Here is a 20,508-nt window from a genome sequence, read left to right as displayed (position 1 = left end):
GACTCACAGTTTTCACGGTGAAAACTGGCTGTGCTGTTAGCTGTGTGCCTTCAGCAAGTGACCCAACCTTTCCTCTCTGTCCACTGGGGGTGGCAATATCTCCTACTGCCGGTATGAGTGGCTACAACAATTAAATGGTACTAGGGATTCTTAACTTTTTGTGTCATGGACCCCTTTGACAACCTGGGAAAGCCCTTTGAAACTGTTTTCAGAATAACATATTTTAAATCCATAAAATAAAATATACAATACTATAAAGCAAACCAATCTTAGAGCTTTTCAATATTTTAAAAAATAAATATATGATTAGTAATACATACATTAAATAATATCTAAAAGTAAGTTTAATATCAACAGGAAATTTCAAGCTTATGATAAGTATATGTGTTATTTTGAGACAGCTGTAACAATTGCAATGTTATATGAATATACCTGTGGTTTCTACTTGTGATAAAAACAAAGATGCTGCTAACATCACCAAAGCTTGCTGTTTGCATCTACAGTTGAAAGAAATGCTAAGTTCCAGTTAAAGGTTATGGAAAACAAATATGTCAATTTTTTTTCATCCAAGTTCAAAGATCCTCCTTAATTCTAGTCTGGACTGTTTGGGAGGAGTCTATGGGCCCCAGGTAAAGACCTTGGACTGATGACAGACAGGGCTTAGAACAGTAAGTCACTTGCAGGGAGCGTTCTATAAATTGTGCATTACTCAAAGATTTCTTCTTAAGAATTGAAATAATGTCATGCTATTAGGGTGAACCAAATGAAATTGTCAATTTTGTAGGTAAAAAAATTAAATGTTGGCAATTTCAAATAATTCAATCTAATATAATTCAGGAACTCTGTAAAATATCTTGTGAAACTAATTTAATTCTCTAGTTTATAGTATAAGGTTCCTGCCCTCACTCCCCAAGAAAGTATATATTAGCTTAGTGGGTTTTTTTAAAAGCATAGACTATTTGGAATTACAGTTGATTATTTCTTTTGGTTCTTTCCAGTAATATTTGACAAAGACAAATGGACACACTTGAGGGTTATTCTGAGATTTACAATACATCTTTTACACATACATCTTTACCTTAATTATAAAGCATTTGTTATGTCTATGATTTATTAACTTCTAATGATTCATTTAGATCTTGAATAGCTCTTCCATGTTGCCAAAAAGTTTAGTTTTATTAATTTAGAGGAAGTTTGTGATTTAACTACATTTAGGTGTCACACACTATTTAGAAAGATACTTCAAATATGGTGCCTCAAGCATCCCCAAATGAGTATCTAATATAGTCACAAAAGTAACTTATCACCTCCAGTAACACAACACTGTTCCTGGATTGAAGGAACAGAAGTGACAGGAGATTTCAGGTACTTAAATGCAAGTTCTTACAACAAAGTGTTATCATTGCAGGTTTACTTTTATGTAACCCCAGTTAGATGGTAAAATCTGAGGGTAAGAAATCTCTCCCATCCATTATGGTATCCCCAGCACCTATTTCTGTGGCTGCACAGAGTAGAGAAACAAGAAATGTTTGTTGAATGAAAGAATGAAGAGATTGAAAAAATACTAGCTTCATCAACTGCACCTCTCACCTTCTGTGATAGATGAGTCAGTGGTTATGATTTAAGTTTGGTTTGCTTTCAGAATTCCAACGTTAAGTTTGAATGCTCAGAAATACTGTCAATTCTATAAGATATAATTATATGGGAGGGAAATAATTTTGTGAGCGTTAAGAAAAATATATTGCTTTTGAAGACTGAGCATTCTGTGAAAAAGAGTATGTTAATCAAATTAAGTATATAAACAAGATTGCTAAAAGTCTGACTTATGTAAGAAAATCACCTTTCAAATATTACCAAGCTCTTCAGAGGCATGTTTCCATTCAAACTGCTGATCATATTATGAAAAATTGGTAGTAATGAGAAATACGCTCATAAAAAGTATGTGAAATATACTTAAAAATACTAAAAACACCTGGCATCTAGGAAGTGCTCAAAAATAATGTTAACTGAATTCATGTGATAAGTAAAAATTCCTATCAGTTTGTTGTTAAAATTTTTCTGTTTTAAATTTGTGGCAAAACTTTGGCATCTTTTCACATGGTTTATTAACTGTGTGTATTTCTTTTACCCTGAACTGTCTGCCTCTTGTCCTTCTTATTATAATGTGCTTGTCATATTTTTAATTGATCTATGAAAGCTCAATCTTTTGTCTTAGAAATTGACAATGTTTCCTCCAGTTTAACATTTGACTTCTGGCATTGTTTGTATGTGTGCGTGAGTGTGTGTTTTTGCCAAGTCAATGATGAATACTGTCCTATATTTTAAAAGGTTATGTTTAGTTCTTTTATAGCTTAATTTTTTTTCCATTCACACCTTTGATCCATGTAATTTGGGGTTAAGGAATTATGTAAAAATCTAGCCTTATCATTTCCCAAATGGCTATCTAGGTGTTCCAAACTTCTTACTGTAAATCTATTTTTCCATTGATTGGAAATCCCAGCTTTATCGAAGTCACTCTGTATAAACTTGTGTTTATTTCTGAATTCTTTCCATGGAGCTCTCTATTGTTACAAACCACAATTACAGTTGGTTAATCTGCACTCTTTACTTTCTTTCCCAGAATTTTCTTTGCTATTCTTGGGTGTTTATTTTCCAGATAAACTTTAGTCATTTTGCAAGTTTCCCTGAACTTGTAATTTTGATTAGAATTTAATGAACATTTAAGCCAGTGCTGGACACACAGTAAGCCCTCTGCAAATGTGTAGTATAATTGTAATTTTACTAATAATTAAGTTTAGATCCTGCCCCCCACCCCCCTACCCCACGCCGCCCATCTTGTGGCTCAACTGGTAAAGAATCCGCCTGCAATGTGGGAGACCTGGGTTTGATCCCTGGGTTGATCCCTGGAGAAGGGAAAGGCTACCCACCCCAGTATCCTGGCCAGGAGAATTCCCATAGTCCATGGGGTCACAAAGAGTTGGGCACAGCTGAGTGACTTTCACTTTCACTTTCAAGTTTAGATCAAAAATAATGATAGAGATGAAGAGGTTTAACATCTTTGCAATATTGAGTCTTCTTATCCAATGGAAAATTTGGATAATTTCAACTTAAACTTTAAAAAAAGTTTACCCCAGAACTTGAAATATTTTTCTAGTCTACTCACTGTCTTGCAACAACTTAGACCTTCTTCCTCAAGTCCTTCCCAGTACCTATACTTTTGTAGGAAAAAATCAATATCATGAGGTTTCAGCCACTTTGTTTCCTCTAGGGAAATTTGCAAGGTTCTTCCCTTGGTGTTCCTTCTCCCTTCCTCCACTCCAGTTACAAATGATCCTCATGTTGCTAAATCCAATGGCCAATTTCCATGCCTCATTGACTTGATTTCTCAGCAGAGCATTTAAAACAGGTTTTACCATTTCTTTCTGGAAATATTCTCTTCCCTCTGCTTCCCCCACATTACTCTTGGATTTTCACCATCTCTCCGACCGTATCTTCCAAGCCTCCTGAACTTTTTTTTCTTTAATTTTTTTTTAAATTATGAAAGTATGATAACACATTTATAAGAGACTTGGAAAATACAGAACAAAGTCACACATAGTTCTACTATATGTTACAATTATTTTTTAAGTGAATAAATTAAAAGTTGGAGTTTCAATATCAAAATCTCAAAAATTAATAGAATGAATAGACAGAAAAGTAGGATATAGTAGATCTGAAAAGCACTATGAACCAATTCAACATAACTAAGATATATACAATTTTCACACAAGAGCAGGATAAAATTCTATTCAAGTTCCCATAGATTATAAACCAGGAGACACTGGAATATATCCAGAGACACAAAACTAGGTGCAAAAATTTCATGGTCTAGATATTGAAATCATGCAGTCTATTCTCTTATCTTTGTGGAATTATGTTAGAAATAAATATCAAAAGATATTTGAAAATAACTCACATATTTTCAAATGCATTTACCAAGAGAGATCTTTGACTTAGCCATTGAAAGCCTCAATAAAATTAGAAGACTAAAAACACACACAGGGTGATTGCAGAGAAGAAAGCACTTAAATGAGAAATGAATACTGACCTGAGAAATTAATAAAGATATTTTTAAAATCCCATGTATTTGGAAACTAAGTCCACTTTTAAGTGATGGGTATATCTAAGAAGCCATAATTTTCCTTTCTAAAATGAAAATTCGAAAATATTTGTACCAGAATAAAAATGAAAAGAGAATTTATCAGAATTTGTTGCATCAGCTGAAGGTGCTTAGTATAACTAAATACAATGTAGAATCTTGAATAAGACATGAAGACAAATAATGGACACTAGCACAAAGTTTTGTGAAATTTGAACAAAATCTCTACTTTAGTTACTAATACTGTATCATGTGTGAATTTCCTTTTTTTTTAAAAAAAATAACATAGTATTTCTTTATATTCTCAGAATTGAATTAGAAGTTGCAAGTCTCATTCAATTTTTTTTTTAAAGACACTAATTAGCTTTCTAGACTTTTAGCAACAATATTACTGTGTTAGTTGATCAGTCATGTCTGTTTCTTTGCCACTCCATAGACTACAGCCCGCCAGGATCCTCTGTCCATGGAATTTTCCCAGCAGGAATACTGGAGTTGGCTGACATTTCCTACTCCAGGGGATTTTCCTGACCCAGGGATTGAACCTGTGTCTCTTCTGTCACCTGCATTGACAGGTGCATTCTTTACCACTGTGCCACCTGGCAAGCCCATATATATACAAAAGCTTTTCTACTACACTTGATAAAGTAAGCCTCCTTGATTTTTAAATGTTCAAATTCATCAGGAATTTCCTCTGGGCCACTTTTTCCTTTCTGTTTTCACTCTCTCTGCTCATAACTATCAATATTAACTTTAAATACTATCTATATGCCAAAGACTTAAAAAGCTTTTATCCCTGGTATGTACCTCTTTTCCTATGTTCCAGATGGAAAGATCTACTTGCCTTCTTGAAATTTCCACTTGGAAGTCTTGCTGGCATCTTATTTTAGATGTAAAATTGAACCAAACTATCCCCTACCCCACTTTAGATCTTCACTTCCTCTCACTCAACCTACCTGGGAACATTGCTTCTCTATCACACAATCATATATGTCAAAGTTGGTGTATAATCTATGATGTCAACATCTCACATTCAAATCATTACTAAATCTGTCCAGTTATCTCTTGATCTCTTGAATCCATTTACATACCACCAGCTTCACAGAGCCCTCTCCTCCCCCAATTCCAAAAACCCCATCACTAACCTGGATTTCCACAACCTTCTTTTTCCTGCTTATTTATGAAGATCCTTTCCAACCAAGCTCTTCTCTACCTAAAAGTCAAAATAATAGTTAAAAAATGTAAATTTGAAATGATTACTGCCTTGCTTAAAGCATTTTTATGGCTTTGCATTATTAACATAATAAAATTACTATAATCCACAAGTATAAATGACCTGTCCTAAACTAATCTTCAGCATTACCTTCTGTCAATCTTCCTTATGATCACTATTCTCTGTTGAGACCCCATTCCCTCAAAGGTGAAAATCTTCATTGGTACTCATTCTTTTGTTGTTCAGGCACTAAGTGGTGTCTGATTCCTTGCAACTCCATGGACTGCAGCACACCAGGCTGCTCTGTCCTCCAGTATCTCCCAGTTTGCTCAAATTCATGTCCATTGAGTCAGTGATGCTATCTAACCATCTTATCCTGCTGCCCTCTTATCCTTTTGTCTTCAATCTTTTCTAAGCATTAGGGTCTTTTCCAATGAGTTGGTTCTTTGCATCAGGTGGCCAAAGTATTGGCGCTTCATAATGGGCTTTGAGTGTTACATCTTCAGGGGAGTCTTTCCTGACCCTTGAGTACAGGTTAGACTCCAATATCATATGTACCTATGGGTGCCAATACTTTTTTCTAACCACATCATAGTAGTTATTATATAGCTTTTTGTGTGTGTTTATTTCTTTGTAATCTATTTCTATTAATATTATTAGATTGTATTCTACATATCAGAGATTACATAATTTTTAAATCTTTTCCATTTAAAATAATAAAGTCACATTCTGTTGCAAGAAATAATGTAGAAGAATTCTGTATATATTTCATGTACTTTCCCCCAATGACAACATCTTGAATAACCAGAGTACAATATCACAACCAGAAAACTGACATCAATAGAATCTGTTAACCTGATTCAGAGTTCATCAGTTTTACATGTGTTCATCATGTGTATGTATGTCACTCCATGCAGTTTTATCACATGGAGATTCATGATCAGCACCATAGTCAAGGTGCAGAAAATTTCTATTTTAAGTATCTCTTGTGTTACACTTTTATAGCCACAGCCACCTCCCTTCCCGTGATTTTTTTTTTAATTGCAATATCTCCATGACTTAAGATAGAACTGGTATCGTAAGTATTTAAAGAATATTTGTTACATGAATAAAGTAAATTAAATAATTTGTTAAAGTTGGAACTCATTAAAATAATCTTTCACAACTATAAAGGATTTATCCTAAAAATTTGTGGGAGGAAAACCTAACGAAATAATGTTCCATTACAAAATACAAAAAAAAAAAAGCTAGTAATAACTTACATGCAGAGTACATCATGAGAAATGCTGGGCTGGAGGAAACACAAGCTGGAATCAAGATTGCTGGGGGAAATATCTATAACCTCAGATATGCAGATGACACCACCCTTATGACAGAAAGTGAAGAAGAACTAAAGAGCCTCTTGAGGAAAGTGAAAGAGGAGAGTGAAAAAGTTGGCTTGATCATGGCATCCGGTCCCATCACATCATGGCAAATAGATGGGGAAACGGTGGAAACAGTGGCTGACTTTATTTTTTGGGGGGCTCCAAAATCACTGCAGATGGTGACTGCAGCCATGGAATTAAAAGATGCTTACTCCTTGGAACAAAAGTTATGACCAACCTAGACAGCATAATAAAAAGCAGAGACATTACTTTGTCAACAAAGGTCCATCTAGTCAGATGTGAGAGTTGGACTATAAAGAAAGCTGAGCACCAAAGAATTGATGGTTTTGAACTGTGGTGTTGGAGAAGACTCTTGAGAGTCCTTTGGACTGCTAGGACATCCAACCAGTTCATCCTAAGGGAGATCAGTCCTGGGTGTTCATTGGAAGGACTGATGTTGAAGCTGAAACTCCAATACTTTGGCCACCTGATGTGAAGAGCTGACTCATTTGAAAAGACCCTGATTCTGGGAAAGATTGAGGGTAGGAGGAGAAGGGGACAACAGAGGATGAGATGATTGGATTGTATCACCGACTCAATGGACATGGGTTTGGGTAGACTCTGGCAGTTGGTGATGGACAGGGAGGCCTGGCATGCTGTGGTTCATGGGGTTGCAAAGAGTCAGACACAACTGAGTGACTGAACTGAACTGAGTAATAGACAAATCTTATTAAATTTTTGTGTCAATTTAAAAATAAACTTTCTTTTCAAAGTACAAAACTATTCTTACTTAATAAAGGAATCCATGTTAAAAGAAAAGCAAGTGTTAATTCCACGGTAAAACACATTAGTCCTTTTGTTGTCATCATTATTATTCTATGTTATTTTACAATTTGGTCAATGTAACAAGACATGAAAAAGAAATGTTAAAAAAATCTTGACATGAGAGACTATCACCAACTTAAAAAATAGTCACAACCTAGAAGTTGAGAGTTACTTGTTATTTGGTGGGAATTTTTAGGACTTAAAGCCCAGGAGATAGCATCTCAGCGGACCTTGAAAGAACCATTCTGAGGAGGTGGTAGGGAGGAGTTAGATTATATAGAAACTTACAAGGGATAGGTAGTCTAAAAGTGAAAATATTATTGTCAATTAGGGAAAAACAGATATCTCAAGTAAAGATATTCAGCCATTTTCTATGTATGGAAAAATATAAGCATCTGGGCTTACTGAAATCATTTCTTTCATATGTATCTCAGCTATCTGGGGCCAACATCCTACAGTTTGGATTTTTACATTCTTAGTCCCTTGGCCACCATAAGGAGTGGTGGATGGCTGCTGCCTGAACTTCTCACCCCCCTCCACATCCCACTATGGCTGCTGGAGAGCTAACATTGTTCTTCCTCGGTGCCCCCTGGGCTTAGAAATTCATATTTGGAGGGCCAGAATCATGGACGGCTGTGATACCCTTGTTTATTGATATGATGAAAAGTGTTGTATTTCACACTATCAACGTCCTCCAGACAAAGACCACCAGGAATTCACTTTTAAACAATGTGGGCTTATTACTTCTTGCAGGGAGAGAAGGCTTGCTGGAGAGTTAAGCCAACAGAGCTTTGTTCGGTATCTTTGTAACAAAGTATTGGGAAGGACTTATAATTTGGCTTGTGTTAAGTGATTTTGGAGGGTTTAAGGAAGCAAGGCTTATCTCTGGAGAGGATGCAATCAGGAAGTGAGGATAACTCTGTCAGTGTCTTAATAAATTATTAAAACCTTAATAAATCTTTTCCAAAGGTATGGGAGACTAGACCAAGGCTAAAGCTATAGCTAGTAACAGTGCAACAACACACATATTGGTCAAAACAGGGACATATCTGGTATTTTTGTGGCTTGGCTATTGTTCATGATTTGTATGTGCTCAGACATGATTGCAGAGTGGTCTCATTTTTGTTTGGATACATGATGGTCACCGTGTGGCCTTGTCTGATGTTGATGTTCTGTGAAATTATGTATATTTAGTGCAAAAACCCAAGGCCTGCCTAACATGATCAGGCCAGCTTCTGATGTCAGGGACTGCTTCTCCAAGATAATTTTCATTACTTGCAAACTATATTCATATATGTACAGAAACCATTGTAACAAGAATTACCTTAATATTTATCAAGAGTATATTATTCAGTAATATTTGTATAGAAGATAATGATATATACACATTACATACACATATATACTTAACTATATACATGTATATCAGCAATAAGTCACTTTTAAATAATAAAAAGTAGATTTCTTTCATAATAGAAAACAAATGTATGAACTGGAATTGAAACCAAGCAGGACACTGTGAAGCTTCTGGGCACAAAAGTCTACGTCACACTTTTCCTTGTTAGCAAGAAACAGGTTTCATTCAGTCTACATGACCTTCCCTGAGTTCTAAAGAACAGCTTCCAACAATTGTTAATCAGGGAAGGGAGGGGATGTGGAGACTAGGGGGAGAGCAGTTCAGTTCAGTTCAGTCTCTCAGTCATGTCCGACCCTTTGCAACCCCATGGACTGCAGCACGCCAGGTCTCCCTGTCCATCACCAACTCCTGGAGTTCACTCAAACTCATGTCCATTGAGTCGGTGATGCCATCCAGCCATCTCATCCTCTGTCATCCCTTTCTCCTCCCACCTTCAATCTTTCCCAGCATCAGGGTCTTTTCAAATGAGTTAGTTCTTCACATCAGGAGGCCAAAGTATTGGAGTTTCAGCATCAGCATCAGTCCTTCCAATGAATATTCAGGACTGATTTCTTTTAGGATGGACTGTTTGGATGTCCTAGCAGTCCAAGGGACTCTAAGAGCCTTCTCCAACACCACAGTTCAAAACCATCAATTCTTTGGTGCTCAGCTTTCTTTATAGTCCAACTCTCACATCCATACATGACTACTGGAAAAACTATAGCTTTGACTAGACAGACCTTTGTTGGCAAAGTAATGTCCCTGCTTTTTAACAAGCTGTCTAGGTTGGTCATAACTTTTCTTCCAAGGAGCAAGCGTCCTTTAATTCCATGGCTACATAAACCATATGCAGTGATTTTGGAACCCCACATAATAAAGTCTCTCACTGTTTCCACTGTTTCCCCATCTATTTGCCATGAAGTGATGGGACCAATGCCATGATCTTAGTTTTCTGAATGTTGAGTTTTAAGCCAACTTTTTCACTCTCCTCTTTCACTTTCATCAAGAGGCTCTTTAGTCTTTTTTTGCTTTCTGCCATAAGGGTGGTGTCATCTGCATATCTGAGGTTATTGATATTTCTCCCAGCAAAATTGATTTCAGCTTGTGCTTCATCCAGCCTAGCATTTCTCATGATGTACTCTGCATATAAGTTAAGTAAGCAGGGTGACAATATGCAGCCTTGACATACTCCTTTCCCTATTTGGAACCAGTCTGTTGTTCCATGTCCAGTTCTAACTGTTTCTTCCTGACCTGCATACAGGTTTCTCAAGAGGCAAGTCAGGCAGTCTGGTATTCCCATCACTTGAAGAATTTTCCAGAGTTTGTTGTGGTCCACACAGTCAAAGGCTTTTGCATAGCAAATAAAGCAGAAGTAAATGATATTCTGGAACTCTTTTGTTTTTTCTATGATGCAACAGATGTTGGCATTTTGATCTCTGGTTCCTCTGCCTTTTCTAAATCCAGCTTTAACATCTGGAAGTTCTAGGTTCATGTACTGTTGAAGCCTAGCTTGGAGAATTTTGAGCATTACTTGGCTAGCATGTGAGATGAGTGCAATTGTACAGCTGTTTGAGCATTCTTTGGCGTTGCCTTTCTTTAGGACTGGAATGCAAACTGACCTTTTCAAGTCTTGTGGCCACTGTTGAGTTTTCCACATTTGCATGGCACTTTGAGTGTAGCACTTTCACAGCATCATCATTTAGGATTTGAAATAGCTCAACTGGAATTCCATCACCTCCACTAGCTTTGTTCATCGTGATGCTTCCTAAGGCCCCCTTGACTTTGCATTCCAGGATGTCTGGATTACACAATCGTGATTATCTGAGTCATAAAGATCTTTTCTGTATAGCTCTTCTGTGTGTTCTTGCTGTCTCTTCTTAATATCTTCTGCTTCTGTTTCATCGGAAAAGACCCTGATGCTGGGAAAGATTGAGGGCAGGAGGAGAAAGGGACAACAGAGGATGAGATGGTTGGATGGCATCACCGACTCAATGGACATGAGTTTGGGTAGACGCCAGGAGTTGGTGATGGACAGGGAGGCCTGGCATGCTGTGGTTCATGGGGTCACAAAGAGTTGGACATGACTGAGCGACTGAACTGAACCGAACTGCTTCTGTTAAGTCCATACCATTTCTATCTTTTATTGTGCCCATCTTTGTATGAAATGTTCCCTTGGTATCTCTAATTTTCCTGAAGTCATCTGTAGTCTTTCCCATTCTATTGTTTTCCTCTATTTCTTTGCACTGATCACTGAGGAAGGTTTTCTTATCTCTCCTTGCTGTTCTTTGGAACTCTGCATTCAAACGGGTATATCTTTCCTTTTCTCCTTTGCCTTTCACTTCTCTTCTTTTCACAGCTATTTGTAAGGCCTCCTCAGACAACCATTTTGCCTTTTTGCATTTATTTTCCTTGGGGTTGGTCTTGATCCCTGCCTCCTGTACAATGTCACAAATCTCCGTCCATAGCTCTTTAGGCACTCTATCAGATCTAATCCCTTGAATCTATTTGTCACTTCCACTGCAGAATCATAAAGGATTTGATTTAGGTCATACCCGAATGGTCTAGTGGTTTTCCCTACTTTCTTCAATTTAAGTCTGAATTTGCCAATAAGGAGTTCATGGTCTGAACCACAATCAGCTCCTGGTCTTGCTTTTACTGACCGTATAGAATTTCTCCATCTTTGGCTGCAAAGAATAAAATCAATCTGATTTCAGTATTGACCATCTGGTGATGTCCATGTGTAGAGGGAGGAACAGTTACAAAACCAAGAAACCAATAGTGTAGGCTTGGGGAGGGTCTTGGTTCCTTCTGAAGGGCTACTTAACAGTATCTTTGAGCTGCTTTGCAGATACAGGTACTGAAATCCCCATCAGGTGGTAGAAATGAACTGCATGCTGCCCATAAGCATGTAGACCCCAGACCTGTTGGAACCAGACGTTTGATGATTATGACTCCCAATTACCTCACCAGCAGTCAATCAGAAGATCGTCCACGAGTCAATCACGGCCTCCCTTTCTGAACCATGATACTAAAACTCCTCACACCTTTTCGGTTTGGGACACATTCCAGTTTGGGACACACAGTTTTGAGGGCATTAGTTTTCTGTGACCCTCTTTGCCCCACAAAGAAATAAACTTATTCTTTTCTACTTCACCCAAAACTGTCTCCGAGAATTTGTTTGGTACCAGGTTAGAGATGTTGAATATCAGCTATAGATTACACTTAATAATGTGTCAAGCAATTTTAGATAGAAAAATAATTTGTACTCACACATGAGAGGTCAAACATTTCAGTTCAGTTCAGTTCAGTTCAGTCGCTCAGTTGTGTCTGACTCTTTGCAACCCCATGACTCACAGCACGCCAGGCCTCCCTGTCCATCACCAACTCCTGGAGTCCACTCAAACTCATGTCCATTGAGTCAGTGATGCCATCTAGCCATCTCATCCTCTGTGGTCCCCTTCTCCTGCCCCCAATCCCTCCCAGCATCAGGGTCTTTTTCAATGTGTCAACTCTTCACATGAGGTGGCCAAAGTATTGGAGTTTCAGCTTCAGCATCAGTCCTTCCAATGAACACTCAGGACTGATCTCCTTTAGGATGGACTGGTTGGATCTCCCTGCAGTCCAAGGGACTCTCAAGAATCTTCTCCAACACCACAGTTCAAAAGCATCAATTCTTCGGCACTCAGACTTCTTCATAGTCCAACTCTCACATCCATACATGACCACTGGAAAAACTTTTGCCTTGACTAGATGGACCTTTGTTGGCAAAGTAACGTCTCTGCTTTTTAATATTCTATCTAGGTTGGTCATAACTTTCCTTCCAAGGAGTAAGCGTCTTTTAATTTCATGGCTGCAATCACCATTTGCAGTGATTTTGGAGCCCCCAGAAATAAAGTCTGACACCGTTACCACTGTTTCCCCATCTATTTCCCATGAAGTGATGGGACCAGATGCCATGATCTTAGTTTTCTGAATGTTGAGCTTTTAGCCAACTTTTTCACTCTCCTCTTTCACTTGAGGTTTGTGACATTGTAGAGGAGACAGGGATCAAGACCATCCCCATGGAAAAGAAATGCAAAAAGGCAAAATGGTTGTCTGAGGAGGCCTTACAAATAGCTGTGAAAAGAAAAGAAGTAAAAAGCAAAGGAGAAAAGGAAAGATATTCCCATTTGAATGCAGGGTTCCAAAGAATAGCAAAGAGAGATAAGAAAGCCTTCCTCAGTGATCAATGCAAACAAATAGAGGAAAACAACAGAATGGGAAAGACTAGAGATCTCTTCAAAAAATTAGAGATACCAAGGGAACATTTCATGCAAAGATGGGCTCAATAAAGGACAGAAATGGTATGGACCTAACAGAAGCAGAAGATATTAAGAAGAGGTGGCAAGAATACACAGAAGAACTGTACAAAAAAGATCTTCACAACCCAAATAATCACTATAGTGTGATCACTCACCTAGAGCCAGACATCCTGGAATGTGAAGTCAAGTGGGCCTTAGAAAGCATCACTATGAACAAAGCTAGTGGAGGTGACAGAATTGAGCTATTTCAGTTGATCTCTTTCAAATCCTGAAAGATGATGCTGTGAAAGTGCTGCACTCAATATGACAGCAAATGTGGAAAACTCAGCAGTGGCCATAGGACTGGAAAAGGCCAGTTTTCATCCCAATCCCAAAGAAAGGCAATGCCAAAGAATGCTCAAACTACCGCACAATTGCACTCATCTCACATGCTAGTAAAGTAATGCTCAAAATTCTCCAAGCCAGGCTTCAGCAATACATGAACCGTGAACTTCCAGATGTTCAAGCTGGTTTTAGAAAAGGCAGAGGAACCAGAGATCAAATGGCCAACATCCTCTGGATCATCGAAGAAGCAAGAGAGTTCCAGAAAAACATCTATTTCTGCTTTATTGATTATGCAAAAGCCTTTGACTGTGTGAACCACAACAAACTGGAACAGTCTTCAAGAGATGGGAATACCAGACCACCTGACCTGCCTCTTGAGAAATCTATATGCAGGTCAGGAAGTAACAATTAGAACTGGACATGGAACAACAGACTGGTTCCAAATAGGAAAAGGAGTATGTCAAGGCTGCATATTGTCACCCTGCTTATTTAACTTATATGCAGAGTACATCATGAGAACCGCTGGGCTGGAAGAATCACAAGCTGGAATCAAGATTGCCGGGAGAAATATCAATAACCTCAGATATGCAAATGACACCACACTTATGGCAGAAAGTAAAAAATTTAGAATGTTCTAAATAAATATGGTACATTTTTTAGTTTAAATATAGTTGATTTACAATATTATATTAGCTTTAGATGTACAACATAGTAATTCTATATGTTTATAGGTTATGACTATAATAACTCCAAAGTTATTATTAAAAAATGACTATGACATGGAAGCAACCTCAGCATTCATCAACAGATGAATGGAACATTTAACAAAATATATTTTGCAGTGCCTCAGCTGCTTCAAATACCTTCTCTCCTCTTCTCAGTGCATCAGAATGCCAACTATGAAAGGAAAGCTGTATTTTTTCCAAGTGTATTTTAGGGTCTTATCTACTAAATTGAAACAAATAGGAAAAGCTGGTGAGAGACTAACTCTCCAAGAGTAACTATTTTCTAAGAAATTAGTTCTAAGGTTAACTTAAGAATTCACTTTTTAAATATTTATAGCATGTCATGGACACTGGCATGGGTTATAAATGAAGCACCTAAATCATTGTGTTGTTAAATCATAGTTTGTTAATGATAGGGGAGAGATTTTTTATTTTTACTTATTAATCAAGATGTAAGTCAAAGTCGGCAAAATGAGAAGTGACTCCAAAATGTTTTTCTAAATGAGAACATAGATTTTCTTCAACACAAAGGCTTTTGTTTCTTTTGTTCTATGACAGGCAGCAATTGTGGAGATATGAGTATGATTTATGGACATTAGAGAGATCTGCTACAAATTTCTTCTCTTTAATTTGCTAGGCTATGGAATTTGGACAAATTCTGAGTTTCAGCTTCTTCATCTGAAAATGCGGCACATGCCCACCACGTGGCTCTTTCACAGTGATTTCATGAGCCAATACTTTAAAAACAAGAACTACTTTAGTGACTGACACAAAGCAGTTTCTCAGAAAAGAAAATGCTCATAGCCAATAAACCAGAGATTGATTTAGAAACGAGGAAATTAGATTACAATGCTGAACAAATACCTGACATTAAACATTGTGAATGCATTCTTCTGAATACAGAAGTTCAGAAACTGTGACTTACAGTGGTAAATTAAAAAATAAAAATTAAGAAGACTTTCAGACAACCACCATAAAGAGGTTCTTATCCAATGTTTCTGTGTGTCGGGGGGAGGGGGTTCCCACACACCAGGAAGCAATTATTCTATGATAACAGCTGGGTGTTTACGATTCAACTCAATTCTGACACTACTCAGAGATGGCATTAGACTGCATAGGTTAAGAGCTCAGTCCCACAAGACTGTCCACCCTCTTCTTCTGCTTCAAATGTCAAATAGAAAAACCAGGTTGTTACCTGTGCTTCTTGATCCACTGGTTATAAATCAGAGGTTCCCACAACCCACTCTTTGGGTTCAATTAATTTGCAAGAGTGGCTCATAGAACTTGGGAAAACATTTACTTATGGGATCACTGGTTACTGTAAAAGGATGTGACTCAGGATCCGCCAGATGGAAGAGACGCACATGGGGAGGGTGCAGAGCTTCCATGCCCTCTCCCGGCACGCCACTCTCCTTGTACTCCCACATGTCCACCAGCTCAGAAGTTCTCGGAACACTCACCTCCTTTGGGTTTTATGGAGGCTTCATTACTTAGGCATGGTTGATTAGCTCATAGGCCATTGGTGATTGATTCAACCTCCATTCCCCCTCTCCCCTCCCCAGAAATCAGAGGGTGGTTCTGAAAGTTCCAACCCTCCACTTGTGGTTGGTTCTTCTGGCAACCAGTCTCTATCCTTTGGGCATTTCCAAAAGAAACACAAACCCAAATGTAGTGGAAAGGGTCTTGTTATAAATAACAAGACACCCATTTCACCTCTGTGTCTCTGGAGCATTTTCAGAAACTGATGTCAAAACCAAAGGTTATAATAAAAGATTCTCCCATTGCTCTTATCATTCAGGAAATTCCAGGGGTTTGGGGAGCTGTGAGCCAAGAACCATGGATGAAGATCAAATACACATATTTCTTTTAAATCACATTTTCGCATACCTTTTCTGAGTTCTTTAATATTAGGCTACGATGAGACTTTCTGCTCCTGGTAAAAAGCTGTCTATATCCTGCCCACTAGCAGTATCAATACGGAGCAGGCAATGGCACCCCACTCCAGTACTCTTGCCTGGAAAACCCCATGGACGGAGGAGCCTGGTAGGCTGCAGTCCATGGGGTCGCTAAGAGTCGGACACGACTGAGCAACTTCACTTTCACTTTTCACCTTCCTGCATTGGAGAAGGAAATGGCAACCCACTCCCGTGTTCTTGCCTGGAGAATCCCAGGGACGGCAGAGCCTGGTGGGCTGCTGTCTATAGGGTCGCACAGAGTCGGATACGACTGAAGCGACTTAGCAGCAGCAGCATCAATTAAAACCCCCATTGAGATCACACCCATTGGGAGACTAACCCGCTGGTGTTTCTTCATTGAAATGCTGGAACCCATTTGTGATCCTAATACTTTTTACCTGACTCCCACTGAAGATCTAAACTCCGCCCCCACCAGAGAACTGTTTCCCTTGATTATCATGTAAAACCACTGGGATCTTCCAGCAAGCCCTGGATTTTCCTTGAGCAGTCAGAGAGAGTTCAAAGCATTCTTCGTTAAGGGGTGGCTTCTATAGACCCTTCCTCCTCCTCAACAGCTTAGAATTTGCCTGCAGCTACGCAATATGTTGGGGAAGACTGGCTTGTAGTTGTCATTCAGGCATTCTGACTCTTCTCTATCTGGAGACTTGCTGCCTCTCCTTGAGGCTGATGCCTCCCCCACATCCCTCTCTGGTGCGGACTTAGTGGAGCCTTTCCTTATCTCTGCGCTTCTAAGCTGAACACCAGGGACATTTACAAACTTGACTGGGAATGAACTTGGAGCCACCAAGCTCAAGTCTCTTGTGAGCCAAATCATTATTTAATCAAGTTGGTGGCTGTGGAAGAAAAGAGCAAAACCACTTAAATATGGATGATAATAGTTCCTGGCTTCACCTCTACTTGTGAGAAATAATCACTCTTCCCAGTGGACACATACAGTAAATTGGGAGATTGCCATTTACTGCTCTTGATTTTAGCACATTCCTCATCATTGTATATGGCTTTCCATCTATCAGCAAAAAGTTAGATTTCATTGACATATTGGTTGTAAATTCACCTAGAAAAAAGAAGACTCCTTTTTCTGGCATGGGTATATAATATATGAGTATATACAACTTAGTTCAATCCTTAATTAAAATATGCAGTGTCAAATAACTTATTTGTGTTTTCATCTTATCTACACTTTTTTTAATGTTCAAAAGTCTCTGGTGCATAACTTTATTCCTATTCTATATTTTTAATCGAGAATTTCTAAATTGAGGAATTACTTTTTTCCATTTCTATAATAAATATTGCTGAATTTCCCTAAAATATTAATTATTTTTGAAAGAGATATAAATATACAGAAGGAAAAGGATACTTTTTAACTGTTCACAAAATCTGAATATTATAACTGGTCTACATGAATATTAAGTTTCTTCAGTCCTAAAAAATGTCTGTACTTTAATATATGATAGCCATCATTGCAGTTCCTTTGCTGAACACTTTATAGATACTATCTCAGTTTATTGTCACATCACCCCAACAAGGTGGATATTCTTTTACAAATATATGATGCACCTTAGACTTAAAAAAAGTGAAATAATTTTCTCAAAGTTACACAGCTAATTTAGTGACAGTTAGGATCCAAAATTATATAATACACTCACCTGTAATATAATGAGACATGAACTCTTTTTCCCTTCTAGGATGTGATAGGCAATCATTTTGCCAAATTTATGTAACTAACAATCAACTAAACAAACACATAAGATACAAGGACAAACCCCAGAGATAGTGTAGATTTGGTTCCAGACCACTGCAATTAAACAAGTCACATGGATTTTTGGTTTCTCAGTGCATATAAAACTTATCTTTATAGCACACTTTAGTCTATTAAGTGTGCAATTGCATTATGTCTAAATAATAATCTAAACATATCTTAATTGAAAAACACCTGTTACTAAAAAATGCTAACCATCATTTGAGCCTTCAGCAAGTCATGGTAGTACTATCAAAGATCATGATCACAGATTGCTAGAACAAGTATTACTAATGATGAAAATGTTTGAAATATTGTGAGAATTATCAAAATGTAACACAGAGATAGGAAGTGGCCAAATACTACTGGAAAAATGGCACCAATAGAATTGGTCTTTGCAGGGTTGCCGTAAATGTTTAAATTTTTTTAAAAAACAATTAATTCTTTGCATTTACAAAGAATTTGTACCATAATACAGGAGGTATGCCTGTAAATTCCCACATACCCAGTTGTGTAAGAAAAGCATGTTCTCTATGGATTACAGGACCTTAATTTCTGATTCCAAGCCCCGTGTTTCCGTCTTTCTAGTATCCTCACCCACCTTGTCCCAAAGCCCAAGAAGGCATCACTCATTGATGGGGGACTTAAAATGTTTACCATTGCACTAAATGTACCTTGTATCTATTCCTCTTTGAAAGTTCCTTTCTGGACCCCTAGAACTGTCTCTCTCTCCTCTCCACATTCTCTATCACAATTTTTTTTTTTTTTTAAGCTGGAGGCAGTGAAAGGGGGACCTGACAGGGAGCAGGAGATGGGCATAGGTCCAAACAATTTTCACCATGGTTTGGCAGTTGGTGATCAAATATCACAGTATCATAGGAACTTTTTTGACCTCGATAACTAAGAGGGATTCTGGTCCTTTTTGGGGAGACGAACATTTTTTGAACCTTTTGAAAAGGTAGGTCCTGTGTAATAGACTATAATACTCTGGAGTATATATTTTGCCTGCAACAAAGAAAAACACTAAGACAAGGATCATTACTCAAATTTGAAACATATTTCATATGTCCCATAATCAATCTGGATTTCTCTCTCTGGGGAGTCAGCTGCCACATGAAGATACTCACGCAGCCCTGTGGAGGCCCATGAGGTGAGGAACTGAGACAGTCAACAGCTGTCATTAACTTGCCAGTCATAGGAATGGCCACCTTGGAGACGGATCCTCTAGTCAAGCTTTTAGATAACTACAGCCTTGTCTGACATCTTGATTGCAACCTCCTGAGAGACACCAGTCAGAACCACTTCCAAATTCTTAGCCAAACCACTAGCCAAACCTAGCCAAACCACTCCCAAATTCTTAGTCCACAGAACTCTGTGCAAAAGGAAATAAATGTTTTATATAAGTCATTAAGTTTGGGGCAATGTGTTTTTATAGTGATAGGTAACTAATATGAAGACAGACCATGAGTACAACGATAACTAATATCAAATGGCCTTTGCATTTAATCTGGACACAGATGACTTATCTTTGCCAGTGTCTGTAAGATTAATCCCATATCAGGTTAATTGTTAAGGGCAATGGTTTTAGAAATACCATAACCATTGGACAGGATTGTCTACTAACATTTCAGATTCCTGAACCAGCAAAAAGCCAAAGTACTGCCCTTTACTGAGATTTTATAATATTCCTTCTAGAAGACTCAATTTATTTTCTTTTTTCATTTTTTGAATTTTTAAAAATTAATTAATTTATTTTAATTGGAGGCTAATTACTTTACAATATTGTGGTGGTTTTTGTCATATATCAACATGAATCAGCCATAGGTGCACATGTGTCTCCCCACCCTCAATCCCCCTCCCATCTCTGGGTTGTCCCAGAGCACTGGCTTTGAGTGCCCTGCTTCATGCATCGAACTTGGACGGGTGATCTGTTTCACATATGGTAACATACATGTTTCTATGCTATTCTCTCAAATCATCCCACCCTCGCCTTCTCCCATAGTCCAAAGGTCTGTTCTTTACATATGTGTCCCTTTTGCTGTCTCGCATATAGGGTTGCCATTACCATCTTTCTAAATTCCACATATATACGTTAATACACTGTATTGGTATTTCTCTTTCTGACTTACTTCACTCTGTATAATAGGCTCCAGTTTCATCCACCTCATTAGAACTGACTCAAATGCATTCTTTTTTTATAGCTGAGTAATATTCCATGGTGTATATGTACCACAGCTTCCTTATCCGTTCATCTGCTGATGGACATCTAGGTTGCTTCCATGTCCTGGCTATTATAAACAGTGCTGCGATGAACATTGGGGTGCACGTGTCTCTTTCAGATCTGGTTTCCTCAGTGTGTATGCACAGCAGTGGGATTGCTGGGTCATATGGCAGTTCTGTTTCCAGTTTTTTAAGGAATCTCCACACTGTTCTCTATAGTGGCTATACTAGTTTGCATTCCCACCAAGAGTGTAAGAGGGTTCCCTTTTCTCCACACCCTCTCCAGCATTT

The sequence above is a fragment of the Dama dama genome, chromosome 28 (assembly GCF_033118175.1).
Source record: "Dama dama isolate Ldn47 chromosome 28, ASM3311817v1, whole genome shotgun sequence".
NCBI classification, from domain to species: domain Eukaryota; kingdom Metazoa; phylum Chordata; class Mammalia; order Artiodactyla; family Cervidae; genus Dama; species Dama dama.
Note: the sequence above shows the minus strand (reverse complement) of the source record.